Source organism: Castor canadensis, chromosome X (genome assembly GCF_047511655.1).
Source record: "Castor canadensis chromosome X, mCasCan1.hap1v2, whole genome shotgun sequence".
NCBI lineage: Eukaryota > Metazoa > Chordata > Mammalia > Rodentia > Castoridae > Castor > Castor canadensis.
Genome location: NC_133405.1, coordinates 66,231,057 through 66,247,722, shown reverse-complemented (window position 1 = coordinate 66,247,722; position 16,666 = coordinate 66,231,057).

The following is a 16,666-nucleotide window of genomic DNA, read 5'->3' as shown; positions in this document are numbered from 1 at the left end:
CCAGTGAATAAATTGGAAAATGAACTGAATAGACGATACTCAAAAGAAGCACAAATGGTCTATAAATACATACTTGGCCATAAAGAAAATGCAAAGCAAAAAGACACCTCGCTCCAGTCAGAATGGTTATAATCAAAAATGCAAAACACCAATAAATGCTGGCAAGGATGCAGGATAAGGGAACCCTTTCATTCACAGTTGGTGGGAATGTAAATAATTGCAATCAGTATGGAAAGAAATATGAAAATTCTTCAAAAAATTCAAAGTACATCTTCTCTACAATCCAGTGACACCACTCTTGAGCATACATCTGAAAGAACATGAGTCAGGATACAATAGAGACACTTAAACACCACATTTATTGCAACACTCTTCACAATAGTCAAGCTATAGAAGCAGCCCAGATGCCCTAAAACTGATGAATGGATTAAGAAAATTTTACACCATGGGGTATTATTCAGCCACAAAAATGAATGGAATTATGTTGTTTGCATGTGAATTGATGAAACTGGACATCATCATGTTAAGTGACGAGAACCAGAAAGACAAAAGTCATGTGTTTTCTCTCATATGTGAAAACTAGACCTAAATGAAAACATTTACATTGAAAAATGTATATATAAATACAGACATGATCATATGTATATACATGAATATATAATTGTAATAGTGGAATCATTTGTGGTTACTAGGAGGAGGTGGGAGAAAATGAGACTATTTAATATGAACATACTGCATCTGTGTATGAAGATGGAATTACAAAATTCACCAAATATGTTGAATAATAGGTAGGAAGGGAGAAAGAGAAAAAGAGTAATACTGGGAGTTAATTTGATTAAATTACAATATATGCATTTGTGAAATCATGGCAAAACCTCTTTGAACAATTAATATTCACTATAAGAAATGAAGAACTGGAATGTAAAGCAGATCCTTTTAGGGAAGTGGGTACCAGTGGAAGGGGGAAGGGTGAAAGGATAGAGTGAAGAAGGGTGAATATGGTTGATGTACTTTATATACTTGTATGAAAATGGAACAATGAAACCTGGTGAAATTGTTTTAAGAAGGAGAGGAAGGGTGAGGGAAAATGATGGAGTGAATGAATCTAATCAAGGTACATTGTAAACATATGGAAATTTCACAGTGAACCCCCCTGTACAACTAATATATGCTAATAAAAAGTTAAATATAATAAATTATTCCCATTCTGTAAAGGAGAATTAAGAAAGAATAAAGGGATGACATCTCAAGCAAGCTTAAAATATATTTAGGAAAATTCCATGGCTTCTTAAGTCTCAATAATAATCCAAATTTGTCTATGTGCTCTGCCATTCTGAACCATGGAGTTGGGCTTCTGTCTTTATGGCCTATTGAGGTATGATTCTTGCACTTACAGCCATGGCTAACCCTGTCCTCAAAGGTTTGCTCCTATTAGAGCAAAGGTGGAGACAAATCATTCTGTCAGGCTCCGCACACTAGGCCTCTGATGACAGTGACACCCTTGTTCTCTGAATTTTCATTGGAATTCTTCTTACTTTGTATCAAAGAATAGCACACAACTTCTTTGATCCAGTCCTATGAGAATATAAGATTTTGAAGGCACAAGTCAGGGACCTGTGGCTCACACCTGTAATCTTGCTACTTGGGAGGCTGAGATCAGGAGAACTGTTGTCCAAGGCCAGCCTGGAAAATAGTTCATGAGACTCCTTCTCCAAAATAACCAGAGCAAAATAGACTGAGGTGTGACTCAAGATGTAGAGCACCAGCTTTGTAAGCACAAAGACCTAAGTTCAAACCCCAGACCCATTAATAAAATAAAGAATTCCAAGTCCCTTTTCTCACTTTATCATGTCTCTCTCCTTCAGTTCTAACTGGTTTTGTTCTTTTGGTATGGCGTAAATGGTCTGTGCTTCACATCAAAACTAATCTGTTTATCTTTGTTGGCCGCACCCTTAATAGTCTCTGAAATATGAAGAGGCTGAGAATTTTCCAGACTATTAAGTTCTGGGTTCTTTTTGCTTGACAATTACATCATCAATTCATTTATCTCTCTCACATTTTATCATAAGGAATCAAGAAGAATAAAGCATAGCTTAGAAATCTCAGCTAAATATCCGATTTCATTGATTACAAGTTTTGTCTTCCACAAAGCACTAAATAACAACTAATATTCATACAAGTTTTTGCCATTTTGTGACATAGATCACCTTTTCTCTATTCAATTATTTTTCTTCATTTCTGTTTGAGACATAATTAAAGAGCCTTTACCATTCATATTTCTATGAATCTTATGCACGTGATTGGTTATGTCTTATCTCAGAAGATGGAAACTTTTCTACAAATATCACATTAAGAAATGTTTGCTTACTGTATCTGTTAAAAGGATGATAGGTTTATCCTTTATTCACATAGACTGTGAATTACATTGATTTATTTTTGGATACTAAAACAAATCTGTATTCTGACTTGATGAATGATTTATTATCTCTTTGCTTTCTTATATAAACTAAATATATTTTAAACAATACTTAAAAATACAAAAATCGCACTAATGGAGTACCATGTGACGTTTTGATGTATTGTGTAAAATTTAAGTTCAACTGAACCTATGAATATACTCAAACTTCTATCATTTCTTTATGGTAAACACTTTTAAAAATGCTTTTTCTAACTTTTGGGAATGTATAATACATTGATGTTTTGTAGTCACCATAACGTATAATAATACATCAGAACTTTTGGCTTCTAACTATAACTTAGAACCTATCGACAAACTTTTCTCCATCTCTCCCTGCTCCTCCTGTCCCCAGCCTTTCTTTAACCATTGTTTTCCTCTCAATTCCTATGCAGTCATTTATTTTTTATATTTCATATTTGAGTGAGATTATGAACTACTTGCCTTTCTGTGCCGAGCTTATTTCAATTAATTATCTTCAGTTCCATTTCATGTTGTTGCAAATGACAAGATTTTCATTCTATTGTGTGGCTGAATCATACTCTCCTTGTCTATGTTTCAAATTTTCTTTTTCCATTCAGTAGAAGATGGACACTTAGGATGTTTGGAATTCTTAGCAATTGTGAAAAGTGTTACAATGAATGTAAGAGAGAGGTCCTTCGTCAACATACTAATTTCATTTTCCTTGAACACATACTGATAGTGTGTTAGATGGATCATGTAGTTACTTGATTTTTAATATCTTGAAGAGAAAACTTCCAGATTATTTTCCATAACGGACTGTCTTGTTGATAATAGTCATTCTTACTAGAGTGAGGTGATACGTCATTGTGATTAATGATTTCTATTTGTCTGATGATTAGGGTTATGATTTGGATATTATGTGTCCCCCTTACAGGCTCATGTATGGAACACTTGATCCCCAATTATGGCACTATTTGAGAGGTTGTAGGAAGTTTAGGAGGTAGAGCCAAGTTGGAAGTAGGTCCCCATGAGCCATGCCTTTGAATGATATACATCATCCTGGTTCCTTCCTTGCTTTCTGCTTCTTGTCCATCTTGAGGTGTAGTGCACTCTGTTCCACATGCTCCTTCTGCAATGATGTTCTTCTCAAAGGGCCCAGAATCAATGAAGCCAAGAACAGTGGACTAAAATCTCTGAAACCATGAGCCCGACAAATAATTTCCACCTTCAGTTGTTTATGTTAGCAGTTTTGTCAAGGTGATGTGAAATCTGGCTAATACACTTAGTGATGATGTTTTCATAATCTATATCTGTATGTCTTCTTTTGAGAAATTCTTCTTTACATCTCTTACCCATTTGTAAATTGGAATCTTTGTTTATTTGCTCCTGAGTGGCTTGATTTCCTTATATAGTCTAGAAAACCCCTTGTCAGATGTACAGTTTACAAACATTTTCTCCCTTTGTGTAGATTGTATTTCTCTTTGTTGATTGTTTTCTTTGGTGTACTGAAGCTTTAATTTTGATGTAATATTATGTACCCATTTTTTCTTTTGTTGCCTGTGCTTTTGGGGTCTTGCCCAAAAATCCATACATACTCTATTGTCCTGAAATGGTTCCCTTATATTTTATTCTAGCAGTTTACAACTTTCAAGTCTTATACTTAGACCTTTAATACATTTTGATTGGATTTTTGTAATTGGTGATTGATAGGGGTATGGTTTCACTCTCTTACTTGAGGATATCCAATTTTTCCCAGCAACATTTATTGAAAGGACTCCTTTCTTCAATGTATGTTCTTAACATCTTTGTCAAAAATCAGTTAGCTAGGGTTTGAGATGAAACTCAGTGGTAAAACTTCTAGCATGTGCAAGGCCCCGTGGTTTAATTCCTAGCAACAGAAAAGAAAATCTATTCTCTTTCCTTGTTCTGTGTGTCTAATTTTATGACAGTACCATGCTATTTTGATTGCAACAAGTTTTTAGTATATTTTGAAGCCAAGTAGTATAATGTGTCCTAATTTTCTGGTTGTTCAAGATATCTAGAATAAATGTGATGATGTCACATCCAAATGACAATTTGACTTCTTCCCATTTAAATACATTTTATTTCCTTCTCTTACTTGATTTTTCTGGCAAGGAATTCCAGTACTCTTGAATAAAGTGGTAGAAATGGGCATATTTGCATCCTTTCTGATCTTATGGAGAAATCTTCAGATTTTCCCTGTTTAATACAATGCTGGATATTGGCTTATTATAAGTAACTTTTATTATGTCATGGTATGGTCTTTCTATACCTAATTTGTTCAGCACTGCTATCATGTAGTGATGCTGAATTGTATTAAATGCCTTTTCTGCATCCACTGAGATGATCATAACATTTTTTGTGCTTCATTCTGTTGATGAGGAGTATCACATTTAATGATCTGCATATGTTATAGCATCTTTGCCTCCTTGAGGGTGAATACCAATTGATCATGGTAGGTAATCCTTTCAATGTGCTAATGATTTTACCTTGCTAGTATTTTTTAGAAGATTTTTGCATCTAAGTTCATTAAGGATGTTGGTCTGTAGGTTTTTCTCTTTGTTGTATCTTTATCTGAGTTTGGTATCAAAGTAACACTCATGTTGGCAAATATGTGTTAAAGGTTTATTCTTCTAATTTTTGAAGTAACTAATGGAGATTTATATTAGTTCTTTAAATGTTTGGTAGATTTCAGTAGTTAGGCTATCTTGTCATTGGCTTTTTTGATGGAAGATTTAATTATTAATTCAATTTCTTTACTTGATCCTGGCATGTTCAGGTTTTTTACTTTTTATGATTCAGTCTAGGTGTGATGTATGTGTCCAGGATATTTTCAGTTTCTTTTAGATTATTAAATTTTCTGTCATATTGTACATTCATGACTCATTTCTTTTTTTCTTTTTGATAATTATCAGAATTATTCATTTTTCTTATCTGTGAGATTACATTTTTTATGTTCTGTTACTATTTTAATGACATATTTCCTTGAACTATTGTAGTATAATGAATTTTAGTATTTTAATTACTTTGCAAGTAAACAAGTTACCATTCTTTAATTCTTTTATAATTTCAGGCCTTTTATATTGTGTTTTCAAGTATTTTAAACCCCAAAGGACATTACTATTGCTTTATAGAGTTTATATTAATTCACCTTAAATGTATATTTATACTTTCTTTTTCTTTTCATTCCTTCTTTTTTTTTTTTTTTTTTTTGGTTCTGGGTTTTGAATTCAGGGCCTACACCTTGCACCTTGAGCCACTCCACCAGCCCTTTTATTTGTGATGGGTATTTTAGAGATAGGGTCTCAAAAACTGTTTGCCTGGTTGGGATTCAAACTGATGTCCTCCTGATCTCTGCCTCCCAAGTAGCTAGGATTACAGGCATAAGCGACCTGTGCCCAGCTCACTCCTTCTTGAATAACCAAAAATGGCTGTGAGATTATTTTTCTTTTACCTGATGAAATCCTTTTACAATTTTTATTGGTGTGAGGCTACCTGTGAAAAATGCTTTTGTATTGGTTTATCTAAAATGTCCTTATTTCACCAACATTTTGAGGTAAATTTTGCTGTTTGTAAAATTATAGTCAAGTATTTTACTCTTAATTTTAATATGGAATTCTATTGTTTTAGGCTCTAGCATTCCTTTAATTCTTACATTACTCAGTGGACAGTAATATACATTTATAGCCAGTTTGTTTTTTTAATGTTTTTTCTTATCTTTGATATTTTAGCAGTTTTACTAGATTTGATGTTTCCGGGTTTGGTTTTCCTTTATCTTTTTTTATTTTTGGCAGTAGTAGGTTTTGAATTCAGGGCCTTGAGATTGCTAAGTAGTTACTGTATGACCTGAGCCACATCCCCACTTGATTTTCTTCGTATTTAGCTTTCAGAGGTTTAAGGAGATTGTTGAATCTGTGAATTGATATTTTACCATGCTTTGAGTATTTCTTAGCTATTAGTTCTTCAAATGTTACACCATTCTTACCTCCTCTTCTCCTGTGACTATTATTATACATATGTTATATATTTTACCTTTTATTTTGGCTACATTTTTGCCTTAGTGTATATATATTCTATGTGCCTGTTACCTTACACTAATACCCTATCTGTAATGATCATAATTTCAGTTATTTTGATAATTCGAGAATTTATACTAAATTTCTTTTTAAAGATAGTATTTCTCTCATGAAATTCTTATATTTTTAAAATGTCTTATTTACCTTTATAAAATCAGTGGCTGATAATTCCAATATTTGTCTGTATCGCTAATTGATTTTTCAGTCTTGTTTTTCATCTTTATATTGTTTATTTGCATAATCTTTTAGCACAGTGTCTAATTAATATTGAGTGACTATTGATCATTATGTATAAAGATATTTAGAGATTCTGGATAATTTTATTTTATTACTGAGAACATTTATATTTTTATGATTGTAGTTTAGGGCATATAATATACCTTTAATCCCATTAGGAATGAACAAATTTAAGGTTAATTTTCATCCTGTAAACCTCTGCATTTCAGTGTATCTGTCAATCAAAACATCCTCAATCAAAACGTAGATATTTGTTAGTCTCTCCTCTTAGGAAGGTTCTCAATACTACAATATGTCTACTGAATTCCAGAAAAATGCCAAGTCGTCCAAATCCTCCAAATTTCTGCTTTTCCTCTTATTCTTGGACATCTTATGAATTAACAAATGGTCTGATTAAAAAAGCTACAGATAAAGACAAGTTGGTCTCACTGTAAGAGTAACCTACTTTAGTTGCTGTCCAATTCTTTCAAATATTGTTTTCATGTTTTTGGGGGGTTCCTTGCACTCAGTATGAGTGTGACTTAGATAGAAGGCATTATAACAGTTATTAAAGGAAGTCCACCTTAAAAAATTTTTTGTATAATACCTACTGAAATTCCCAATGTATACTTTCTTTTCAACACAAAGAACACAAGAATGATCTTTAATAAAAGGTAATATTAAGTTTACCTTTATTTATTTTCTTTACACTAATTCCATCCCAGTATTTTTGGAACTGTATCATAGATCCTGTGGGTGTTTTTTGCTAGTTCATCTGTTTATTTTTTTCCTTTATTGTTGAGATGGGTGTGATGTAAATTGTGGAATTTATACAGGTTATTACAATGTATCAAATATACCATGCATGAATTCACCCCATTACCAGTTCACCTTCATCCCTCTTCCCCTGATTCCTGGAGTATTTTCAGCAGGTATCATTTTTGCATTTACTTGTATGTGTTCACATTTTACTGCATGTATTCACCCTCCTATCCCCTTCCCCCACCATCTCCCCAGTGCCAACCCTCTCCCCTGGGCAGGACTTGTTCTGCCCTCCTGTTCTCTGATTTTCTAGTAGAAAAAAGTGGAAAGATAAAATGAAAACACATGACATTTAAACTTGAGGTAAAGGTAGCTACCAGGGACTTTTCTTGTGATATTTCCATGTATGTATATATTATAAAACCACATGGTTTATCTCTTCTAGTTTTCTTCATTCTATCTTCGTCCCTTTCTTATGGTAGTTTCAGTCAATTTAAGATTTCTATATTTATTCTTGAATAGTGGGTATATCAACCCTGTTCAGCTTCTTAGTTCCCTACTTGTGTTAGGTCTCTGTTCCACATATGAGAGAGAACATGTGGCTTTTGGCCTTCTGAGCCCAGCTAACTTCAATTAATATGATGTTCTCCAGTTAAATCCATTTACCTGCAAATTACAAAATTTCACTCTTCTTTGTGGCTGAGTAAAATTCCATTGTATGTAAATACCACATTTTCTTAATCCATTCATTAATAGTGGGGCATCTAGGCTGTTTCCATAGCTGACCTATTGTGAATAGTGCTGCAATAAACATGGGTATACAGGTGTTTTTTTGGTAAGCTAACACACAATTCTTCAGGTATATCCCTAGGACTGGTATTGCTGGATCTTATGGCAGGTCAATTTTTAGTTTTTAAAGGAGCCTCCATACTGTTGTCCATAGTGGTTGCACCACCTTGCATTCCCACCAGCAGTGTATGAGGGTTTCACTTTGCTCACATCCTCACCGGCATTTGTTGTTGTTTGTGTTCTTAATGGTAGCTATTCTAACAGGAATAGGTGTAATCTTAATGTGATTTTGATTTTCATTTCCTTTATGTCCAGGGATGGTGAGCATTTTTTTTCATGTGATTTTAGCCATTTGTATTTCTTCCTTTGAAAAGGCGCTATTTAGTTCATTTGCTCATTTCTTCATTGGGCTATTAATTTTGGGGGATTTTAGTTTTTTGTGCTTCCTATATATTCTGGTTATTGACTCCTTGTCAGATGTATACCTGGCAAAGATTTTCTTCCATTCTGTGGCTGGTCTCTTCAATTTAGAGACAATTTCCTTTGTTGTGCACAAACATTTTAATTTGATGTCGACATTTGTCGATCCTTTCTCTTGGTTGCTCAGCCACTTGAGTTCTACTGAGGAAATCATCACCTATGCGTACTGCCTACAGTGTATTCCCTGCTCTTTCCTGTACTAGCTTCAAGATTTTAGGTGTTATATTAAGGTCTTTAATCTACTTTGAGTTGATATTTGTACAGGGTGATACACATGGATCTAGTTTCAGTTTTCTGCAGGCAGATATCCAGTTTTCCCAGCAACATTTGTTTAAGATGCTATCTTTTTTCCATCACATGTCTTAGGCACTTTTGTCAAAAATTAGGTGAGCATAGCCACATGGATTCATATCCAAGTTCTCTATTCTGTTCCACTGATGTTCATATCTGTTTTTGTGCCAGTACCATGCTATTTTTATTGCTATGGCTCTGTATAGTTTAAAGTCAGGTATTGTGATACCTCCAGAATTTCTCTTTTTGTTCAGTATTTCCTTGGCTATCTATGGTCTTTTGTGCTTCCAGATCAATTTTAGGGTTTATTTTTCAATTTGGGTGATAAATGTCATTGGGATTTTGGTGGAAATTGTGTTGAACATGCAGATTGCTCTTGGTAGTATGTCATTTTTACTATATTGATTCTACCAATCCATGAGCATGGGAGATCTTTCCATCTTCTGTAGTCTTCTTTGATTTCTTTCTTCAGTGGTTTGTAGTTTTCCTTATAGAAGTCATTCATCCTATGTTAAGTTTATTCCTAGGTAGGTATTTGATTTTTTTGAGGCTATTGTGAATGGAAATGTTTTCCTATATTCTTTGTCAATCTGTTCATTGTTGGTGTATAAGAAAGCTACTGATTTTTGTAAGTTGATTTTCTATTGTCATACTTTGCTGAAGCTGTTTATGGCATCTAGGAGTTTTTTGGTGTAGTGTTGTGGGTCTTTTAGGTATAAGATCATGTTATATAGATCCTGATTTTTATATTTAAAGTAGTACATTTTATCTTTAAAGATTAATTTTGATATTTCCTTTAAAGGACATCAATTTAATAAACATGTTTTATTTACTTTTTCTTTCTGTACTTAGATGTTCAGAAAATTTTCAAAATATCCTTTCCATCCCCACAAAGTAGGTCTCACTTGTACATATTAATGTGGTTCAGTTTAATATGTCAAAAGATGCATACAACATACCAAGATCAAATCCAGCTTTGGTTTATTCAATCCCCGTCATTTGCAATGTCAAGTTATTTTAATTTTCATGCTTTAATAATAATCATTCTGAGTGGGGTGCAATCATAATGCATTGTATTTTGATGTACATTTCCCTGAGAACAAATGATTTTGAGTACTGTCTTCATATATTCACTGCCCATTTGTATTTCTTTTTTGCAAAGAGTCTATACAGAGTATTTTTCTATTTTTATTGGATTTTTTTTCTTTTTGTTAATTTTTAGGTCCTTATATATTCTGAATATTAATTCGTTGTCAGGTTAATACCAGCAAATATTTTTCCCATTCTGTGGATTGAATTTTCACTCAGTCATTTCCCACCATTTACTTGGTTGTAATACCATTGGTTTGTTTTTCATTTGCTTTTCTATGCTTTTGGAGTTATATAACAAAAAACAAAAACAAAATGAAACAAAACAACAACAACAAAAACACTGCCTGCACCAATGTCTCTAATAGCTTTCTTCTAGGAGTTTACATTCCCTCTTGTCTTCACAGTTTGTACTGAGGAATTTATTAGCTTAAATGAGTTTCTCTTAAATGTGATTTGGCACTTATGTCTTGAAGATTTTAGAATTCTCTCACTGTCTTACACTTTTTCATTTGATTGTTTTTTTGACACAAGCTCCTGCTCTTTACACCAATCTGGCCTGGACACAATATGTAACCTGGGGGGCCTCAAGCTTACGATCCTTCTACCTCAGCCTCCCAAATGTGCACCACCATGTCTGGCTAAATTGTCTCATACTGTTGATGGTTGAATTAATGTTTGAGTGAAAATCTTTTCATTTGGGGTCCTATGTGCCTCTTGTATCTGGAGTCAAAATTTTTCCCAAGTTTAGGTAAATTTTCAGTTATTATTATTTCCTTGAATATGATTTCTATGCCTTTTCCATATTCTTTTCCTTCCATTATTCAAAATGTGAATATTTGTTGCTTAATGTTGTCCCAAATGCCTTCATTTTTTTTTTCTTTTTTCTTTTTCCTCTGACTGGAATACTTCAAAAGACTTGTCAAAAAGTTCATATATGCATTTTGTTGGTGGTGGGGAAATGATGTTCATTCCTTTTCCAAAGCTATGCTAGTTTGCAGATTCTAAGTTGTTGCCCTACCTGGACTGAAAGACAGTGATAAATGTGAAACTTTCCAATAGTTAGGACTGCCAATATGTGTGCTGATTGAGTTTTCTGAGACTGTCCTGTGTATTCTCTCTAAAAATGAGATCACTGAGGAGTGAGAGCTGCAAATGGCATGGTGCATTGTTTCTCTTCCTCTGCTAACATTCTGATCTCCAAGTATAACAATGTTCTCGTTTCTTCTTTGCTGAGTTCCAGTATTCCCTCATAGGCACTTACCTAAAAATGCATCTATCCACTTTTAGATTTGATTTAATATTAATTGATAATCTTCTCTTTGTGCAGGAAGTGACTGCTGGAATACTACTTTCTGATTCATACCTGGTTAGATTATAAATATATCTTCTTCATTTACTATTGATTTTCCCTGTCTTCCTGACTTTATGACTTGGTATGCCCAATAGAATCCAACCCATAATAAGAAATTGTGTAAAAATGGTCACTTGCTACTACATGGTCAAACATTCTGTATCAAAACCTAGTACCATTCAGACGTTGTCTAGCCTAGAACTAGACATAGACTTCCTGTTCCAGGCTCCAGTGAAAGACAACAGCCTTTATTGTCACCTAAATTATGGGCTGAGTATTACTGGCTATAACTCAGAGCATCTCTATGTATTATGCTCATTTCTTTGTGGTATGAGTTGTGAGATTTAACTATTTTTATTTTGTTTTGGAAACTATCCACACATGCTGGTGCTAATTAGTTCCCTAAAACCTTTATTAAAATTCCAGTTTCCTGAGTCTTCATATGGTTTATTTTCCAACCTCTAAAGTACATGTGTCCTAACCAGGGCTCGAATCAACTAACCATCTTTGTTTGTCCTTCCCAATTAGTATTTTATCATTCATGTAAGATATTAGTATGATTTGTGTGACCCTGATCTCTCAGTTTACTATTACAGAGGCAAAACACTATATCAGTATTGTTGTCCATCTGCATTAGCCATCTTTTTGACATTCTAAAAAATACCTGAGATAATCAATTTATAAAGATGAAAGGATTATTATAGGTCACAATTTTAGAAGTTTCAGTCTATGGTCAATTGATCTCATTGGTTTGAGTCTGGTGAAGCAATAAGAAAGCATGGCCAAGAAAAATCTCTCATGTCATCACCAGGAAGCAAAGAAGAGACAAAATGGAGAGGTTTCACAATCCTTTTCAGGGGCATGCACCTAATGACACAAATTCGACCACCATGCCCCACCTCTTAAAGGTTCTATCACCTCTCAACAGTGTCATAGCAGGTATCAAACCTCTAACAAATGGGTGATATTTAAGATTGCACCGTTTTTCTGGATGTGGTAGTTCATGCCTGTAATTCCAGCTTTTGGGAGGTCTATGCAAGAGAATTACAAGCTTAAAGCCATCTTGGGCTACACAGCAAGGCCAGCCTGGGCAACTTAGTGAGACCTTGTCTCAAAATAATTGTATCATCTACATGAATACAAACTCTTTCTGATTGTTTTTACTGACTTGGATTAACAAATCATGAATTTGCCATATCAATGACAACCTACCATATACTCTGATTCTTACATAAATAAGCACTGAAGTAATTGTATCATATTCATCACAGCAGCTGTAATTGGGGATATTCTTTTGTTTAATCTTGTGGTTATCTCAAATCATTCTCCAGAGTCCATCTATCACCTTCAAGAGTCCGACTGGAAAATTAAATGGAGATATGATAGAGACTAACAACCCTGTATACTTTTAGGTGACAACCATCCTGTATTCTTTTATGTTTAATTTTTCACTTTATAAAATGGTTATGAAGCATACATAATATTTAAATTGTCATTGTAACAATTTAAATGAATAAGGCAGTGGCTTTAATTATATTCACATAATTGTCCAGTCATTATCATTATGTATCTTCAGAACATATTCATCATCTCACACCAAAACTCTGTAAATATTTCCCCATTACTGCTCTCTCAGCTCTTGCTAATGATAGCTCTACTCTGTCCATTAATTTCAAAACTATAGATACCTCATCTATTTGTATTGGTACAATATTTGAGCTTTTGTGTATGTCCTATTTCACTTACCATAATATTTTCAGTGTTCATCCATGTTGTAGACTGTGTAAGAATTTCCTTTCATTTTAGGAATGTATAATATTCCACTGTATGTTTATACTATATTTTGTTTATTCATCATGTGTTGGTGGCTCTTTGTGTTACTTTTAATTTTTAGATATTAAGAAAAATGCTGCTGTGGGCATTGGTATGCAGATATATGTTTGAGTTTCTACTTCAGTTTTTTCTGAGTGTTTATACACCCAAGACCAGAATTGCTGCAGGATTTGGGAATTCTGTATTTATTTTTTAAAGATATTGCTTTACTTTTTTTCCCACAGTATCTATACCATTTTACAATATTTCCAACAAAGAAAAATGGCTCTAGTTTCTTTTCACCCTTACCAATACTAGTTATTTTCTATTTTTGTTTTTGTTAGCAGCAATCCCAACGTGTGTGAAGTATTATCTCATTATGCTTTTTATTTCTTGTCTGGATATTAATGACAGCAAATAACATTAATATTTAAATACAAAAACCACTGAGGTAAATAAACTAGGGGTCGCAGCTTGAGTTAGCGCTGTCATTAAATTAAGACCTCTTATTTATTAGAAAGTGTACAAATTTGACCTCATAAGCATATTAGAAAATATGGTCATGAGACTAGGAAATTCTACATAAATAACTGCCTACTGATAGACAAGTAATGTTCAGTAATTGGGCTTAATTTTATGAATTCTGAAATATTATATTCATAAACATGATTATATTGTAATTATTTTCTCTTAGCTAATGTTATTGTGAGTCTTTGGTTTCTTTTAAAGCTTCAGTTTACTGAGTGTGCAAACAAAATTTTTATTTGTGGAAAGGTTTTACTAATAAAAAGTTTGAGCATCACTAATCTATTCAATTGGCCTAATGGGTTAGATTTTATTTAATGTATATAGGTATAGCTTTCATTTAAATGGATTGCATAAAGATTGGAAAGACAATCCATAAATCAGACTATGCAGTTAAATAAACCCTATCTAATAATACAATATATAATACAAAATACAATACTATATAATATAATACTATATAATACAAAACAGAAAAGCATGAATTCAGTATTTTAAAGAGTTGGAGTGATTCAGTTTTTAAATATCGTACAGTTTTTCTTTCCAAACAGATTGTATAAATATATATATTGCTTAATGAGGAAATAGTAGTTTGGTCATAAATGTCACCTTTAAGTCACTATTGTACAAGGCAATAATTTATTTTGAATAATAATTATCGAAAACAAGGCAAATATTAATTTGGCTCTTTAAGCAAGCTATATTTATTCTTTCCTTGACTCTCATATTTATGACTCTTTTATATACTCTTACATGGGAATTATTCACTTGAGTATCCTTTGTAATGCATGCTTAGTGGATTTGAACTGCTTTAGGTTATCTTTGTCTTATTTTCTGTCAAGTTTGAAGAACAGCATTGTAACTATTTTCTCTCAGAGTTTAAATTATATTTCTCCATGCTTTCTTGACTTTCAGAGGTCTGAAGTGATTCTTACGTGTTTACCTTTGTATGAAAGCTGGTGTTTTTCTCTTGCATATTTAAATATCCCTTGTCTAGTTTTCACATTTTAATTATGACATAACATTGGTGATGTTTTTTTCTGGTCATGTCTATTTAGAGTTCATAATACCTCCAGCAAATATGTGTCTATACATAGATTTGAGAAATTTTCTGCTATGATTTCATCAAATAGTTTTCCTATGACTTTAGCTTGTATTCAACTCCTTCTTCCACACTGTGAATAGTTTGGCGTTTTGATTGTATGTCAGAGTTCTTATATTTTGTACTCATTTTTTCTTTGTGATGGTTTGTGTGTAATAGCTCCTTGATCTTTTCTTCTATTTCTGATATTCTTTCTTCTGTTTGATCTTTTCTGCTGATAATACTATCCACTGTAGTTTGTATTTGACTTGTTGAGGTTTTCATTTCTAACATGTCTACTTGGTTATTTTTTTCAGAATTTCCCAGGTTTTTTTTTGTTGTTGAATTTGTCTTCCATGTTGCTGACTTTCTGTCTAGATCTTGGATTGATTCCCTATCTTTATCTGTTTATTTTAATCCTTAGAGAATCAATTTTAACAGTAAGCTTCTAAATTCTCCCTCACATATTTCAGCCAATTCATTTTCTTTAGATTCAGATGTTGAGTTGTTGTGGTGGGAGTTTAGAGGTAAGAAAGTGCCTTGGTTTTCATAATTAAATTTCTACACTGTGATTTGTGCATCTGTAAAAGTAAAAAAGTTTCCTTTTACTCCTCACATGGAGAAAGTAATCTACTGCAGTAAAAAGGTTAACAATTCAGCAATACATCAAGTATTTGGATGAGTAAGAATAATTATAACCCTTATGTGTCTTCCCATCTACACACTCAAATTGGTTCATCTCATCTATCTTTTCCTTTCTGCCTTAGTCCCCTTCTTGGTGTGATTTCAACATGCTTAAAAATTCTATATTCATTCTTTTATAGGTGGTACATCAACTACATTCAACTTCTTAATTTCTTTCTTTTACCCTTGCTCTCTTGCATGTTACCTCCCCGTTGTAACCTGTTTTTCATAATATTGTTTGTATTTGTAAAGGGTCAATATTCCACTTATGAGAGAAAACATGTGGCCATTGGTTTTCTGAGCCTGGCTAACTTCGCTTTAGATGATGTTCTCCAGTTCCATTCATTTACTTGAGAATGATAAGATTTCATTTTTCTTTATGGCTGAATAAAATTCCATTATATATAAATACCACATTTTTTAAATCCATTCATCAGTACTGGGGCATCTTGGCTGTAAATCATTGCCTATGCCTATTAGTTTCCTGCTCTTTCCTGAAATAGCTTCAAAGTTTCAGGTCTTATATTGAGATCCTTAATCTACCTTGAGTTGATATTTGTAGAGTATGAAAGATGTGGATCTAGTTTCAGGTTTATGCATGCAGATATCCAGTTTTCCCAGCAAATTTTGCTGAAGAGGCTGTCATCTCCATTGTATGTTTTGGGCACCTTTATAGAAAATCAAGTGGGTATCACTGCGTGGATTCATACCTGGTCTTCTATTCTGTTCTACTGGTCTTCATGTCTGGTTTTGTGCCAGTATCATGTCAGTTTTATTGCTATGACTGTGGTATAGTTTAAAGTTGGGTAATGTGATACCTCCAGCATTGCTCCTTATGCTCAGTATTACCTTGGGTATTTGCAGTCTTTTGTGCTTCCAAGTGAACTTTATATTTTATTTTTCAATCTCTGTGATGAATGTCATTGGAATTTTGATGGAAAGTGTATTGAACATGTGGATTGTTTTTGGTAATGTAGCCATTTTTATAATATTAATTCTGCCAATCCATGAGCATGGGAGATCTTTCCTTCTTCTGTAGTCTTCTTTGACTTATTTCTTCACTCATT